Source organism: Microcebus murinus, chromosome 11 (genome assembly GCF_040939455.1).
Source record: "Microcebus murinus isolate Inina chromosome 11, M.murinus_Inina_mat1.0, whole genome shotgun sequence".
Lineage (NCBI taxonomy): Eukaryota > Metazoa > Chordata > Mammalia > Primates > Cheirogaleidae > Microcebus > Microcebus murinus.
In genome coordinates this window covers 85,714,375-85,731,673 of record NC_134114.1, presented here as the reverse complement: position 1 = coordinate 85,731,673, position 17,299 = coordinate 85,714,375, and the positions used below count along the sequence as shown (strand labels likewise).

The 17,299-nt window shown below is 40.7% G+C and overlaps 1 non-coding gene across 1 annotated transcript; it reads right to left on the bottom strand.

Moving 5' to 3' along the window:
- Nucleotides 1-16,249: 16,249 nt before the first annotated feature.
- On the bottom strand, nt 16,250-16,366 carry LOC142874151 (U5 spliceosomal RNA). Its single transcript, XR_012921975.1, has one exon. It is a non-coding gene; the product is annotated as a U5 spliceosomal RNA (small nuclear RNA).
- Between the last annotated feature and the right edge of the window lie 933 nt (nt 16,367-17,299).

The following is a 17,299-nucleotide window of genomic DNA, read 5'->3' as shown; positions in this document are numbered from 1 at the left end:
TTCTTCCTGTTTACCTATCTACCTACTTATTAGTTTGCTAGGGCTGCCATTACAAAATACCACAAAACAAATGAGGTGGCTTAGAACAACAGAAATTTATTGTCTCACAATTTTGGGGACCAGAAGTCTGAAATCACAGTGTTAGCAAGGTTGGTTCCCTCTCAGGACTGTGCTATCGTTTGAATGCATCTCCTCTAAAAGCCAGGAGTGGAAATTTTATGGCCAATGTGATAGCATTAAGAGGTGGGGCTTCATAGCATCAGCAGCTATGAAGAGACAAGCTTGAGCCTTGTGCCTGAGCAACGCACAGCTGGGAGAGACACCAACCAAAGCTGGGAGCCTCGAAGGGGTCCACCCTCAGGGATGAGTGGGTGAGGAAAAAGTCCTCCCAGCCATCAAAACAAAGGACAAAGCTGTTTGTTGAAGTAACACACAGAACTTTGGGAAATGAACAACCACAATTGCACAGGGAGAGCAGCAGATTGGAAATCTGAAGAGAAAACAGGTTAAGCGGAAGATAGACGGGAAGAAATGATCCAGGGTGGAAGGGGAATAGATAGAGACACAAACCACAGAAGTGAGATTAAGCAGAATGGAGGCGAGACCGAGACAGCCCAACATGTGTCTGATAAGAGACGGGGAAGGAGAGAAGGAAGGAAATGTGAGAGAGGCGATATTGAAAGAGAGAGTTGCAGCGAATTTTTCACAATTGGTGAAAGATGAAGCCTTGGTTCCAGGAATCACAAGAAATTCCAAGCAGAATTAACCCAGCCAAAACCATACATAAACCCTCATGGTGAAACTACAAGAAACCAAAGACAGAAGGTGAAAAATACAGAGGAGAAAGTCAATTATATATAAAATGACACTAATTAAACTGATAACAGACAATAATAGTAAGGGCAGAAGAAAACAATTCAATAACATCTTTGAAGTGCTAAGGGGAAGGAGCTGCCATTCCAATATTTTAAATGGGGCCACGCTATCATTAAAGAATGAGGGTACAATAAAAACATTTTGAGAAAAACAAAACTGAAGGAAGAAAGTTTTCCATGTTCTTCCTTATTGACAACATATAAACTATATCTTATAGCTTATTGAAATCAATAAAATTCTATTCCTAAACTTGTAACCTAAAAAAAAGGTGTCTATGATTCTCTCCATTTCTGCACAGTGTCACCATTTATTAGAAGCTAATAAGGCACTGGCGAATGCCTTTTTTTTTTTTTGAGACAGGGTCCCACTCTTTCACCCAGGCTGGAGTGTGGTGGCATCCTCGTAGCGATCCTCCCACCTTAGCCTCCCAAGTAGCCGGGACTACAGGCTTTCACCGCCATGGCCAGCTAATTTTTTATTTTATTTTATTTTTATTTTTTGTAGAGACGGGGCCTCACTGTGTTGCACAGTCTGGTCTTGAACTCCTGGCCTCAAGTGATCCCCCCACCTCTGCCTCCTAAACTGATGGTACCTGTGAATGCCTTTTGATGACAGAGATGATGACTCCTATGCTAAAGATCATCTCTGGTACAAACCATACGTTTGTGCCACATTGTGCAAAATGGGCAGGATCTTCGGTGTGCGGAGTCAGGAAACCTGAATTCAAGTTCAAACTCAACCAAAGACTAGCTATGTAACCCAGGACTATTTACTCTTGCTCCTTGAGCTGGTTAGTTTTTACAACTCCACAAGCTGCTCGCCCTGCAGCTTCCTGACAAAATCGGGATCTATTCGGGGTCCACACTCAGTTATTTCACAGAACTCCATCCCGGCACCTTGAACAGTCTCAGCTTTCAGGGCAAAGGTCTCAAACCTAAAATCTATGCTCAAAAATGCAGGTTGGTAGGCCAGGAAATGTGCAGACCATCTTTTCATAAGAAAAACTCTTAAAAGTTCAAAACGCCAGGTCAATTTTCTCCACACACACTGAGTCACAACCCTTTTGGGTCTTGTCACAGATTTCAGCTGAGGAGACTAACCAAGACTCCTGTGAGTCTGGAACTTCTTTCCCCCTAGCACCCCCTCTCCCCACAGGCTCAGTTCTTCCTTCTAAATGCCTCAGCACTTTCTTTGTGGTTTAAGTTACCACCCTCCTGCTTCCAATAGAGAGTGAAAAGATGATTGATCATCTTGCCTTTAATGACCACAAGAAATATTGAATTCTTCTGGCCCAAAAGAACATTTCCCACAGCATCGTCTTAAATCTTAATTACAGGTTTATGTATTATTCAGGCAATGCTAGAAACTCCGCTTTGGGATAGCACGATACCATTAGTCTTCATTCGCTCTCCTTGGGTTTTCCCTCTGACTTCCAAATAATGGCCCTTCCAGCCTCCTTGCCTCTTTAATTACACTTAGTTACAATCACCTCTTTCCTAGAGCACCAGACCTTCTCCGGCAAAACAGCCATGACTTCTCCAACGAAAGGGTTTGATCCCCTTCTGGGGCCCTTGCTGACAAAGACCAGGGACAAAAACAGGCTATTATTTATGACCCCCCCCCAAAATCCAGCAGAAAGAGTGAAAAAGGATCACCAGGTTAATATATAGTCCTCTTCTCCTTGTGATGCACACACGCACACACGCACACACACACACACACGCACACACACACACGCACACACACACGCACACACACACGCACACGCACACACACACACGCACACACACACACACACGCACACGCACACGCACACATACACGCACACGCACACACACACACGCACACGCACACGCACACACACACACACACACGCACACGCACACGCACACGCACACATACACGCACACGCACACACGCACACACACACGCACACACGCGCACACACACACGCACACACACACGCACACACACACGCACACACGCACACGCACACACGCACACGCACACGCGCACACGCACACGCGCACACGCACACGCACACACGCACACGCACACACACACACGCACACACACACACACACACGCACACACACACACGCACACACACACACACGCACACACACACGCACACACGCACACGCACACACACACGCACACACACACACACGCACACGCACACGCACACACACACACACGCACACGCACACACACACACACACACGCACACACACACACACACACGCACACACGCACACGCACACACACACGCACACACACACACACACGCACACACACACACACGCACACACACACGCACACACACACACACGCACACACGCACACACACACGCACACACACACGCACACACACACGCACACACACACGCACACGCACACGCACACTTCGACTTTATCCAAAACCTAGGGTTTGAGTTAGAGTAGCTGACACTTGCCAAGTGCCTCCCACGTGGGGGTTGTCTGACTGCACGGCTGTGCCCCAGCGCTGTTCTGTGCAGTGCCTCAATGACTCCCCTCTGTGCTTCCGAAGTGCTCTGGGCACTGCATCCTCCATGTGCTATGAGATCTTTATGGATAGGTCTTTTTCCTCTTTCTTTATATGACAAGGTGTGATGAACGAACTTCCTGCCCCCTGCCCTCTCTTGGAAAAAGCCCTAAAATTAAAAGAATCTGAGACTTATGCCACTTCTCACAGGACACAAGAAGGTCAACCTAAGAGCCACTACTTCCATTTTGTTTTGTTTTGGGTGATGCCAGGCCTTCATCAGTACAGAAAATAGCCAAATACTTCTCAGTACAATTTTGGTTATCTATGGTTCCTAAAGGGCTAGGACAGGAACATGCTAACTAAAAGTATATTCTTTCCTCTTTCAGATTTATTTTTTTCTTTTTTGAGGTATGATTCGTATGCTGTAAAGTGTACGTTCTTAACTATACATCTAGATACATTTTTTACTTATGTATTCAACCTTTGTAACTACCACCCAGACCAAGATATAGAACATTTCTGTCACTCCAGAAAATTCCCCTGTGTCTCTTCCCAGTTCAATACCTACCCCAATGATAACCACTACTCTGAGTTTTATCATCATTGATTATATTTGCCTGACTGATTATATTTAACTTCATGTACATGGACTCACAGTATACACACTTTCGTGTCTGGTTTCCCCTGTTCAAAAAAAATGTTTTTGATATTTATCCACGTTATTGTGTATTTCAGTCCTTTCTTTTCTATTGCTTAGTAGTATTCCATTTTATGATTTTTTTTTTTTTTTTTTTTTTTTTTTTTTTTTTTGAGACAGAGTCTCACTTTGTTGTCCAGGCTAGAGTGAGTGCCGTGGCGTCAGCCTAGCTCACAGCAACCTCAAACTCCTGGGCTCAAGCGATCCTCCTGCCTCAGCCTCCCGAGTAGCTGGGACTACAGGCATGCGCCACCATGCCCGGCTAATTTTTTCTATATATATCAGTTGGCCAATTAATTTCTTTCTATTTATAGTAGAGACGGGGTCTCGCTCTTGCTCAGGCTGGTTTTGAACTCCTGACCTTGAGCAATCCGCCCGCCTCGGCCTCCCAAGAGCTAGGATTACAGGCGTGAGCCACAGCGCCCGGCCTCCATTTTATGATTATACTACAATTTGCTTTTACATTCTTCTGTTGTTGGACATTTACGGTGTTTCCAATTGGGGGCTATTAAGACTAAAGACACTCTTTTATATGCCTTTTGGTAGATACATGTATACACTTCTCTTACCTAGAAGTAGAATTGCCAAGTCATAAAATAGGAGAAGATAGAAGTATGTTTAGCTTTAATAGATACCAACAAATACTTTTCCAATGTGGTTGCACCAATTTATGCCCCATGAACAATGTATGAGGGCTCCAGGTACTCTACCATCTCACCAATACTTTATGTTGGATATTTTAATCCTAGCCATTCTACTGGATTTGTATTGTGCCCTCATTGTGGTTTTAATTTGGGTTATATGTCTTATCCTTATTGATTCATAGGTGCTTAATATCCACATATCTATACGCACTGGATATGAGTCCTTTGTCAGGTATATGTATTATAAATATCTTCCGCCATCTGTGGCTTTCCCACTCACTTTATTAATTATGTCTTTTGGTGAACAGAGGTTCTTAATTTTTTTTTTTTTTTTTGAGACAGAGTCTCACTTTGTTGTCCAGGCTAGAGTGAGTGCCGTGGCATCAGCCTAGCTCACAGCAACCTCAAACTCCTGGGCTCGAGCGATCCTCCTGCCTCAGCCTCCCGAGTAGCTGGGACTACAGGCATGTGCCACCATGCCCGGCTAATTTTTTTTTTTTATATACATATCAGTTGGCCAATTAATTTCTTTCTATTTATAGTAGAGACGGGGTCTCACTCTTGCTCAGGCTGGTTTTGAACTCCTGACCTTGAGCAATCCGCCCGCCTCAGCCTCCCAGAGAGCTAGGATTACAGGCGTGAGCCACCGCGCCCAGCTAGAGGTTCTTAATTTTAATGAAGCCCAATTTATCTCTTTTCTCTTAATGCTTTTTGTGTCTTGTTTAAGAAATCTTGCCTATTCCATGATCATTTTAATTTGTTATATTCTAGAAGCTTTATTGTTCTGTCTTTCACATTCAAATCTATCATCCACTTTTAATATTTATGTGTGGTATAAGGTCAAGTTCACGATTCATGTTTTTTTCCCCAAAGATACCAATTTCTCTAGCACCATTTACTGAAAAGTGATTTTTCTCTCCACTGAATTACAATGGCATCTTTATTGCAAATCAAGTAACCAATCAAGTAATCAAATATACACGCACATCTATGGTTGGACCTTAACTGTTCTCCTGATCTATTTGTTTACCTTTGCATCAAAATATTATTTCCATGAGGTGGCATTAGCTTGTGTTTCTCTGATGAATGTAAATATTTACCTTTGCACAAATGCCCACTGCACGTCTGACCCTCACTGACTTTCACTGTGCAAAATATTCACTGTTGTCTCTCACCTCTAAACCCTCCCTTTACTCAGCTTTGTGACTCTGCAAACATTTCTCCTTCGCCAGCAGCTCCCTGTTAGGTTCTGCCAGCAAGGGTCCCTGGAGGGAGACTGTGAAGCTTGAGCAGAGACAAAGGACTTTCTCCTCCCTGTTTGTTTATTGCCCCTCTCCGGTTGCCCCTGCAATGGTTCTTTAAAGCAGCAGCGGTGGCAGTTGGCTTTAGCAGCAGTGGGTTCCAGTTTTGAGTCTGTTTCCACACTCTGAGTCAGCCTCAGCGCACTCCCTCAGAGATACCACCACCAACCAGGCGGCTCCCCCTTTGTCAAGGTCTGGGCCCCGCTCTGCAGGGCCCCAAATGCCAATCTTTGGGGTTCTATTAGCCACCCTCTTCCTCTTCATTTCTGGCCCTGGGGTGGCAGCTGTTTCCCGCAATTCCTATGGCCGTGTCCCCTCGGTGATCCCTGATTGTCTTTCAGTCCCCAAACCCCCGTTTTTTCTTTTGTCTATTAAAATACTTGGTGTCATGCCATTTGCCTAACCCTACCGTGACTTATTCACTCTCTAACAATTGAGGAGAACAAGAGAACGCACTCACCCTCCCTCCTGGACCTGGTGCCCCAGACCCCCTGGATTCTGTGCAACTACCCAGAGATGAACACCCATGCTCGTCCTAAGCCCAGCCCTTTTGGTGCAACACCAGGAAACATCAAGACATAAACACTCCTCTGGAAAAGGATGGAGTCTCCCGAGGGATGCTGAAGTTGCTAAACTGAGATGCGCGTGTGTTGCCGGGAGGGGAGATCACATGCAAGAGAAGCTGGTCGGTGGTCGTGGAGGAAGTTTGCAAAAGGATGCTGAGCACGTGAAAGCCAAAAGCCTAAGGACATTCTCCCTTGTGCAATAAGAAGAAACATCTACACTACGTAACACTTCAACCATTGTCCCTCCTACTGTGCACTACCCTTTCACGGATGCCTAACCCTTCAAAGTTTTTCATGCACATAGACTTTGGTCTGGCAGATTCTCATACGCTGGTAGGACTGGAGGGGAGATGGGTCTACTCTGCCCCATTTCCCTCTTCTGAAAAACCTTATGAGTGACCATTAAATAGGAAATATCCTCTCGGCTCCCTTTTAAGAAAACTGAGAAGAGTGACTAATTGAAATAATCAATTACATGTAAATGACTATATCAGAGGAGAAATAAAACAATGATTAAAACAGTACTACTTTGGCATTTTCAAATTACCTAGCAATCACTTACCTACATGTTTAGGATTTATTCATTACGAAAAATAGTCAAGACTTCACAGGAATTGCTGCTTTTAGACGAGTTGCAGTGGTAACTACAGCACATACATGGTTTTCCATAAATGTTTGCTGTATACCCGGAACTCAGACTACAATAAGAGATAAAAAAAAACAATAAGAAGACAGAAAATAATACAAAGCATAGGCATGTATTTATATGTACTTTTTTTTTTCAGAAAAGGGCAACAGAATAGATAAAGCAGAAGCAATCACAGAAGAAAATGTTCCCAAAAAGAAAGTCTTGAGTCTGGAGATTAAGATGATTCAATAATGGAAAGCAATTCCTCAACCACAAAGAAGTGAACTGATAAAGTCATTAGAAATTTTTTAAAGTTCAGAAAGGTAATCAGTTGCATATATAAAACACAATTACTTTCTTATAGAGGAAAGATAGCATGTTAGAAAATAGATGATTTTTTTTAAATTTCTGATTTAAATGCTCCCTTACAATTACACATAGCATACATTTAAAATTTAATTAAAATGACAGTAAATCCATACTAATGAAGATAAATCATAGCAGTAGTAAAAGTAAAAAATGTTTTGACCAGAAATGTTGATGGCTTTCTGGAAGATGAGAAGCAGAATAGATCATAATGACAGATAAGCCAGAGAAGAGAAAAACAAAACTCAAACTAAGGACAGAATGAGGCTTTAGCAGAGATGGGGCTCACTCCTACCAGGAAAGCTCCAGGGTTAAAATTGGCAAGAACAGAAGCCCGAGGAGCTGTGGGGCAGCATTTAGGGTAATTAACTAAAGGATTACCTTTGACAGCTAGGCCAGGCAGTCCATCCTCAGCTAGAACAGCTGGCTGCAGCACCTGCTCTCAGCCAGAACTCTGAGAACTCCATCCTAAATCTAAACAAAGGGAAAGATGCACTTGATTAGGTGTCTGTTATGGGCATGAGAGCCTGACCCAGCTCTTCCCAGGAGTGAAACACGCCAAAGTATACACCTCCCCCACTCCCCAACTAGAAAGTCATCCTCACTTAGCAATTGGGGTGGGAAGGTCTTCCACATACACCAGTGGGAAGTCCACCTACGAAACAGGACCTGCCCACTACTGCCAAGCCTAGAGCCTACCAGCCCGTGCAAGGGATAGGTATCTGGGTTAACATACTAGCATTGGTTTCCTGTTGTAATCAGTAAATCTTTCCTTCATAAAAATAAATGTACAACTGAGGATAAATAGTCATTTGAAGAAAATCAGTAGCCTGAGAGAGATATGACCAACCAAGTAAAACTACTGAAGAAAAATTTTACTAGAGGCCTTAAAAGAACTGAATAAATGGAGAGATAAACCAAGTTAATGGAAGGGAAGATTCAATAGTTTAACCTTTTAATTCTCCCTCAAATAATGTATAAAACCAGGGCAATCACAATAAAAACCCAACAAGATTTGTCATGGGACACAATAAATAGATTTAAAAATTCACAGGAGAGTAATATGCCAGAATACTTTTGTCAATTTTGAAAAAGAACAAAAGAGAACTTTCCTACCAAATATCAAAATTTACTATAAAGACTTGATAAAACACTATGGTACTTGTCAGAAATGAGCAAATAAATAAATAGAAGAGAAGAGGTAGTTGGGAATTTAGTACATGACGAGGTGACATTTTTGTTGTTGTTGTTCATACAGGCTTTTTTTTTTATTTCGGCATATTATGGGGACACAAACCCCAAGGTTTCAAAAAGTGCCCTTTCCCCCCCTCCCCCCACAAGTCTGAGTTTCCAGCGTGACCATCCCCCAGATGGTGCACATCTCACTTATTATTTGAATGGAAAGAAAAGGACAAACTATTACATAAAAGTTACAGGACAGGGGGACAACCATTTGAGGAAAAAAATTAAGCTGATTTTTACATAATAATTCATAGCATAAATTCCACAGGGATCAAAGATTTAAATGTCAATAATAAAAACATAAAACTATAGAATAAAATGAATATTTTAATCATCTCAGGGTATGAGTAGTCTTTCTCAGAATGGCAGAGGAGTATTAAATAATTAAAGAATGATATCAATTTGACCTCATAAAAATAAAAATTATGCTAAAACAAATTTAAAAATCAGGATAAAAGACAAGTTGAGAAAAAAATTCAATACACAAAATAGAGTGTGAACATATAAAGAATTTCTACAAATAATGAATGAAATGATTAATAACCCAATATTAAAAGGGGCAATGGATATAACAGATATAACACAGGAAAAGATACAAAAATTTGACTATCATCTATTAAGCAAATTAAAACAATAACATTAACTAAAATCGAAAAGATTAATAATGCCGGGCCTACTGGCTAACATCTGTAATCCTAGCACTCTGGGAGGCTGAGGCGGGCGAATTGCTGAAGATCGGGAGTTCGAAACCAGCCTGAGAGAGACCCCATCTCTACTAAAAATAGAAAGAAATTAATTGACCAACTAAAAATATATATAGAAAAAATTAGCTGGGCATGGGGGTGCATGTCTGTAGTCCCAGCTACTTGGGAGGCTGAGGCAGTAGGATCGCTTGAGCCCAGGAGACTGAGGTTGCTGTGAGCTAGGCTGACACCATGGCACTCACTCTAGTCTAGGCAACAAAGTGAGACTCTGTCTCTGCCTCTCTTGCTGGCTTTTGGCAATATTAACGTGAAAATTGTGTGTGCATTTTATATGGCAATTCCAATACTAGAATTTATCCCAAAGAAACACAAAAGAGTGAAAGAATATTGATTTCAGCATTTTATAATAGTGGAAAATTAGACAAAACTAAAGAGTCATGAGTAGGTTACTGAATAATTATAGTACATTTATAAAGTTCTGTGCAGCTGCTTTAAAAAGAGTAGAGTAGTTCCATGACAGTGGTTCTCATCAGGGGGCGATTTTGCCCCCACCTCCAGGAGCCACTGGGCAATATCTGGAGACACTTTTGATTGTCACAATTTGGGAAAGGATGTGCTACTGATACCTAGTGGGTAGAGGTTGGGGGTGCTGATAAACATCCTACAATACAGCACAGTCTCCACGACAAACATTGTCTGGCCCAACGTCAATAGTACTGAGCTTAAGAAAACCTGCTCTCTAGGCCGGGCGCTGTGGCTCACGCCTGTAATCCTAGCTCTTGGGAGGCCGAGGCGGGCGGATTGCTCAAGGTCAGGAGTTCGAAACCAGCCTGAGCAAGAGCGAGACCCCGTCTCTACTATAAATAGAAAGAAATTAATTGGCCAACTGATATATATATAAAAAAAAAAAAATTAGCTGGGCATGGTGGCGCATGCCTGTAGTCCCAGCTACCCGGGAGGCTGAGGCAGAAGGATCACTCGAGCCCAGGAGTTTGAGGTTGCTGTGAGCTAGGCTGACACCACGGCACTCACTCTAGCCTGGGCAACAAAGCGAGACTCTGTCTCAATAAAAAAAATAAAATAAAATAAAAATAAATAAATAAATAAATAAATAATAAAAAAAGAAAAAGAAAACCTGCTCTCCATGAGCTAAGAAAGATGTCCATGATACACAAAGCAGGGAGAATAGGCCAAATTGTAGATCATAAAGTATACTATGATTGCAATATTTGTAAACATTCTACATTATTGGTAGTAATAATAATTAATGTGCTGAGTATTAAGCTCAAAAGAAAATCTAATAGAATGTTTAACCCAACTCATAAAAGTAATATACTCCATGTCTAGGCCTGCCCTACATTATGACTCTGACATCTCTCTCTCTCTCTCTCTCTCTCTCTATCTATCTATCTATCTCGTGCCTCCTGGCCAGATGCAGGGGATAAATTTAAAATTTTTCCCTGAACTGAATAATTTTCTAGAAAAAAAAGTAATTATAAAAATTGCTTCAAGAAGATATATCAATAACAATAGAGAAATGTTAAAAAGATGTTCTAAAATTTTGTCCACAAGAGACACTACTCAACTTTATAGGGTAAGCTCTACACCAAAGAGCAGTTAATGCTTTTGCTATATAAATTATTCTAGATAATAGAAAAAGTGAAAAACTCCCCAATGAATTATGCAAAAGTAGCATATTCCTGATACAAAATTTGACAAACTAGTATGGAAAATAAAATTACATCAGTCTCTCTTATGAATATGTATTCAATAATTTTAAATAAAGTTGGCATAATTATAGTTTAATAATTCAAAAAATTCACTAAGTCCAAATAAGAATATACCACATCAAAATCAAGACTTTTTTTTTCAAAAAATGGCCAAATCAGTTTTATTGCAAGAATGTAAGAGTGATTTAACATGAGAAGATACATTAATGTAATTCGACACATACTAGAAATTAAAAAAGAAAAACTTTGTCTTTCTAAACAAGTACAGAAAAGATATTTGATAAAACTCAGCTGTCAGTCCTTATTTTAAAAAAAATTTTTAAATCAGGCCGGGCGCTGTGGCTCACGCCTGTAATCCTAGCTCTTGGGAGGCCGAGGCGGGCGGATTGCTCAAGGTCAGGAGTTCAAAACCAGCCTGAGCAAGAGCGAGACCCCGTCTCTACTATAAATAGAAAGAAATTAATTGGCCAACTGATATATATATAAAAAATTAGCCAGGCATGGTGGCGCATGCCTGTAGTCCCAGCTACCCAGGAGGCTGAGGCAGAAGGATCACTCGAGCCCAGGAGTTTGAGGTTGCTGTGAGCTAGGACGCCACGGCACTCACTCTAGCCTGGGCAACAAAGCGAGACTCTGTCTCAAAAAAAAAAAAAAAAAAAAAAAAATTTTTAAATCTCTTAGTAAATTAGATCCAGAAGGATATTTCAAGCACCCAGCAGAATGCCACAATGTTGTAAGAATTCAATAAATAATTATCAAATGATTGCATAAACAGTAATTCTTTCATTTGATAAGGAATATTTACCTTAAACCCAAAGCATTTTTTTTCACTTAATACTCTAACCTCAGATGCATTTTCTTATAAGAGATTAGAAGAAAATTGCTTATTCTATAGTTATTAATATTTACCTCTCAAATAAGATAACAACAACAACAAAAATAATTAAAGGCATAAGTATCTATTTAAAAAGAGGACAAAATGACTATTATTGGCAAATGATCTGATTGTCTCCCTAGAGATTTCTATCTTCCTCTTTTTCAGTGCCCAATCCCCCACCATCACCAACACCAAATACCCACACACAGAAAAACCATCACAGGATAGAAAGAAAACCATTCAAGCCCATCAGTATTTAAAAGCCAAATCTTTAACACTGTCTCCATTTGTAGTCTCTTATCCTTTGCTTCCCATCAGTGTCCCCAAAATTGCCACTGTGCCTCTGAGACAACAAACTACCTTCCTATCTCACTTCAGTCATTTCTCTTCTGTACTGAACAATCTGACTCTCAGATCATTTCTATCAATTTTTTTTTTTTTTCCCTGTCTCACTCTGTTGTCCGGGCTAGAGTGTCAAGGCGTCAGCTCAGCTCACAGCAACTTTAAATTCCTGGGCTCAAGCAATCCTCCTGCCTCAGCCTCCCGAGTAGCTAAGACTACAGGCATGTGCCACCATGCCCGGCTAATTTTTTCTATATATTTTTAGTTGTCCAGCTAATTTCTTTTTGTTTTTAGTAGATATGGGGTATCGCTTTTGCTCAGGCTGGTTTCGAACTCCTGACCTTGAGTGATCCTCCCGCCTCAGCTTCCCAGAGTGCTAGAATTTCAGGCATGAGCCACCATGCCGCACCTATTGTTTTAAACTAGTAAAGCAAAAAGCAAAGTATTCTACCCACCAATAGTAGGTGAAAGTCTTCCTGATGGACTGCAAACAGATCCAAAAGTGCAAGTCCTTTTGTCAGGGCACAGTCTGCCCTCGGTTCTTGGTGTGCTCTTGGCCAAAAAAATGACCAAAATGTCAAGTCTAGACTATTATCTTGAAAAAAGTCACCAGCAGGGCCAATATGTTGGAACAAATCACTAGCAGAGCCAATACCACAAAGTTACCCCAGGCAGGAACCAGTTTCACACAAGCAGCTCTTTTTATTTTTTTAATAAATTTTTAAAACTTTTTTCTAATTTTTTATTTAATTTTATTCCTTTTTTTTTTTTTGCCCTATAATTGCATCAGAATGGCAGCTCTTTATTGTAGAATAAAATGAGTCTTTTTCCACGAGTGGAGAGAGACAGATCAACTCACTGACTCACTGACTGATCCACTCTCTCTGAATTCTCGGGTGGTTTCCTTTCATTAGCCCATCCAGGTGTGGGCTCTTGGCAGATGTGGGATGTTATCCAATGATCAATAGGTGTCCACAAAATGCCATCTGCATATATGGGCTCCCTCTCCAATAGCCTACCTGGAGGCATGGGGGAGCAGTGAACCACAATGCAGATTCAAGCTAATGGCATAATAATTACCCTTAGCTACTCTAGGTCACTTTCTAAATCCTATCATGCCTGAGCATCCCCTCTTCCCCAGGTGCAGCAGTTTCTTGGGATAGGATTAGAAGTGGGGCAACACCACAATGAGTGTTCGCTCTTATTCTTCTTCCCAGGTGGAGCAATTGCTCAAGACAGCAACAAAGCAGGGAATCTTGCTTTGTCCTGAGGAGAGTTGGGGATCCTAACTACCTACCTAACACTTTCTTTATCATTACGGAAGATCCATCTACCATTCCAGATACTTTCAGTTGTACACCATGAGTTCCATCAAAGAACACTTTAAAAAATTCATTGTGCCTGAATTTTTGTACCACTTTCATTATTTCGTTTCTCACCAATTCTCTATTATCAATGAGTTCATTTTCCACTGAAAGCTAGTAACAGTGGGATGCGTTTTTAAAAAGTTTGCGAATTGATACTTTAAGCAATTTATGTCTTTCGTGTCTCATAGTAAGCAAGGATATAACCTGTCAACTGAGGAATGAGGAATTTATAAATTCGGAAAGGAGAGATTTATTTCTCTCGTAGAGGGCTGCAGCCTGCAGGGTGGCCATTCTGACAGGCTGGGAAGCAATAGCCTTGGGCAGAAGCTGAGAGCACACACTAACTAACAGGGAAAGGCCGTGGGAGCAGGAATTGTGCTGAGCAGATTGGCCAAATATGCATCCTTAATGCATTATAGGAGGAGTCATTAACATCTATGAAAGGAGAGACATGGCAGTGCATAGTTGAGCTTCATGCTATTTCATGAGATCTATGTTCAGAAAATGGCAGCATTAGCATGATCTGAGGGTGGAGGTCTTGGCCCTCTAATGCCAAAAGATGAAGCAGAGGACCCGAAAACCCTCACTGTACATTCTCTGTAGGCTGGTCAGCACCACTCCATGGCCAGTGGTCTCTTACCAGGAAGGAATGCTGGCCGGTCGTGCCAAAAGTGCAAAAGGGAAGCACAGCGCTAGGCGGTTGAAATCAGCTATGGAACAATTTTTTCAAAAGGCTGGTTTCTGTTTAACCCTTAGGGAAGAAAACCTAATGGCGGTTAACAAAGGAGCAGGTATAATGAGGCAGTCTGACCACCCATCCTGTCATGGCTGGGAATTCAGTTTCAGGGTTCCTCTGGGGTTCTATTGGCCAAGGGGGGGGGGGTCTGCTCCATCTGTTGTAGCGCTTAGAATTTCATTTGTATTTCTCAAACCTGAAGCACTAAGGCAATTGAAGTGAATTTTTTAAATAACAATTTAAAAAGAACATATCAAAAAGGGTTGAAGGATGCAATTTCTGGCTGATCATACAGCAAGCGAATTAAAAATAGACTAATCTATTATTTCAAAGATTTTAATGTATTTTGTTATTAGTCTGAGTTCACAAACATTTTATTGGCTTTCCACATGTTTCTCATCCACTGTATAGAAAAGCAAAAATATTTGGGAGCTTAATTTTGAACCACCTATCTTAAATGTGGCTTTCTTTTAAAAAACAATAAAACTGACCCATGTCATCAGGAATTCAATCAGACTATTTCACAGGCAATAGTTTCTTATTTTAGTGGTGCAATCAGCCATAAAATGGAGTCCTTTCAGAGTTTACTGAGCCATTTTTAATTGTTTTCTCTTAAAGTCAAACTGAAGACTGTTACAAGAAGGAATGATATATCTCCCTGGGTACATTTAAGTGGTTTAGACCAATACACCATACCTGCAGCTAAAATACTCTTTCCAGTCTCTCATTCATTTAAGATCTGTGCTTTATAGTTCTAAAGGTTCTACAATTAAATATATCTATACGTACCTACACATATATAGGCACACATAAATATAAAAATATGTGAATATCTGCCTATATTCTCAGATATTCTGATATCATAGTAATAATAATATTCTACATTCTTATAAGCAACTTTTTAAACAAAGCTAAAAAAATGTTCCTTATTTATAATAGCTATATGCATTAGGATGCCTCAGCATGATTAATTAAATTTAGTCATTAGGAATAAAAACTATATAGACTCCATCAATGCTTACAAATATATTTACAAAATTTGGTGAGGATAAAAAGCAATATATAATATAGTATTGTCAAAAGACAAAATTAAACTAATTTAGTTGAAGATTGAATTAGCTTTGGTTTCCCATTCATGAATCTGGGTGGCCTCCATTCTACAACATGGATGAGAGTTCCCAGTGGGCGATAGTAGAACAGTGGGCGATAGTAGAACAGTGGGCTTTGTAAGGTGGGAACAAGGAAACAGAATAGAAAAAAAAAGTGACTAGTTACCATCAGGTTACTTTAGGATACTTTTCTGTGAAGGTTAAAACAGACTTACTACGCTGACTCCGGTAGACTAGAATGACCTGCTTTCAAGAAAAAAAAAAAACTATCTTGTTTTGGTATCTGTCTGCCACATCAGATTGTTGGTTTATGTTAAGCAACTGAAATCCTCAAAATCTCCTTTATCTAGTCTGCTCCTTTTGTAAATGTGATATTTTTCAAATGTTGAATTTACTCTGCCTGACACATAACTTGTTCTTCTCTTTTGTTTTTTTTATGCCCTTGTTCTATTATATCTTAATACTGAAACTCACCAGACTTCTAACATGCATTATCCACGCTTAGCAAATAATGCTCATATGGTTTGTTTGGGGTTTTTTTTTTTCTTTTTACTTAGCGTTGTCTGAACAAGACCTCAAAAAATTTGGTTACCAACTCATAACTCTTCTTCTCCATGGAAATCTTTAGTAAAAGGCAAAAGATTTATTGGTTTTGAAGAGAAACCAGAGTTGCTCATATGGTGCTGTAAAACAAATTGTTGATCCTGTCTCTCTGGGACATAAACTGCGGGTCCCAAATTGGCAAACTGCAGAGCCATAGCAATTGCCACCTCTCACCCACCCCTACCCCCAGGCTAGTTGTACCACCTCCACCTAGAGAACAGCCTCATCAGCCCAGCGTTCCCCACCTTACGTCTGCACCTGCCTCCCCAGGCTGTGGCCCCCTCTGCCCCTGCCATCCCCCTGGTTGCTGCTTCCAATGCACTTCTTTGCCTCCTCTTGGCCACCCTAACGCTCATGCTTGCTTATTCGCTCCCAGTTCCTGGCCTTTCATTCACGTCTCAACTCTTGAATAAGACCAATAGGTAACAGCCTTTCCTCCAGCAAGCCCCAGTGTGCTTCTTCTTGAGTGCTGCCCTTTAATGCCAGGGGACACGCTTGGCATGGCCCCAGTGGTGCTCCACTCTTGACAACCCAAGAATATTTGAAAATGTTGCCAGAAACTGCCTTGCTTGAAATTCAAGATAAGGAAAATCAGTACTCTTACCTTCTATCAATTTCCTTTGTGACAGCTTCACCATCGAATCCCAAAACAACTTCCCCCCATTCCTACGCCCTGCCAACCTCTAGAATGGACTTCATCTTTTAGTTCATCCTCTAGGCCCAGAGTTGGCAAACTACAGCATATATATATATATATATATATATATATATATATATACACACACATACCAAACCCAGCCAACACCTGGTTTTGTAATATATATATATATATATACCAAATATATATATACCATATATATGTAATATATATATATATATATATATACCAAACCCAGCCAACACCTGGTTTTGTAATATATATATATATATATACCAAATATATATATACCATATATATGTAATATATATATATATATATACCAAACCCAGCCAACACCTGGT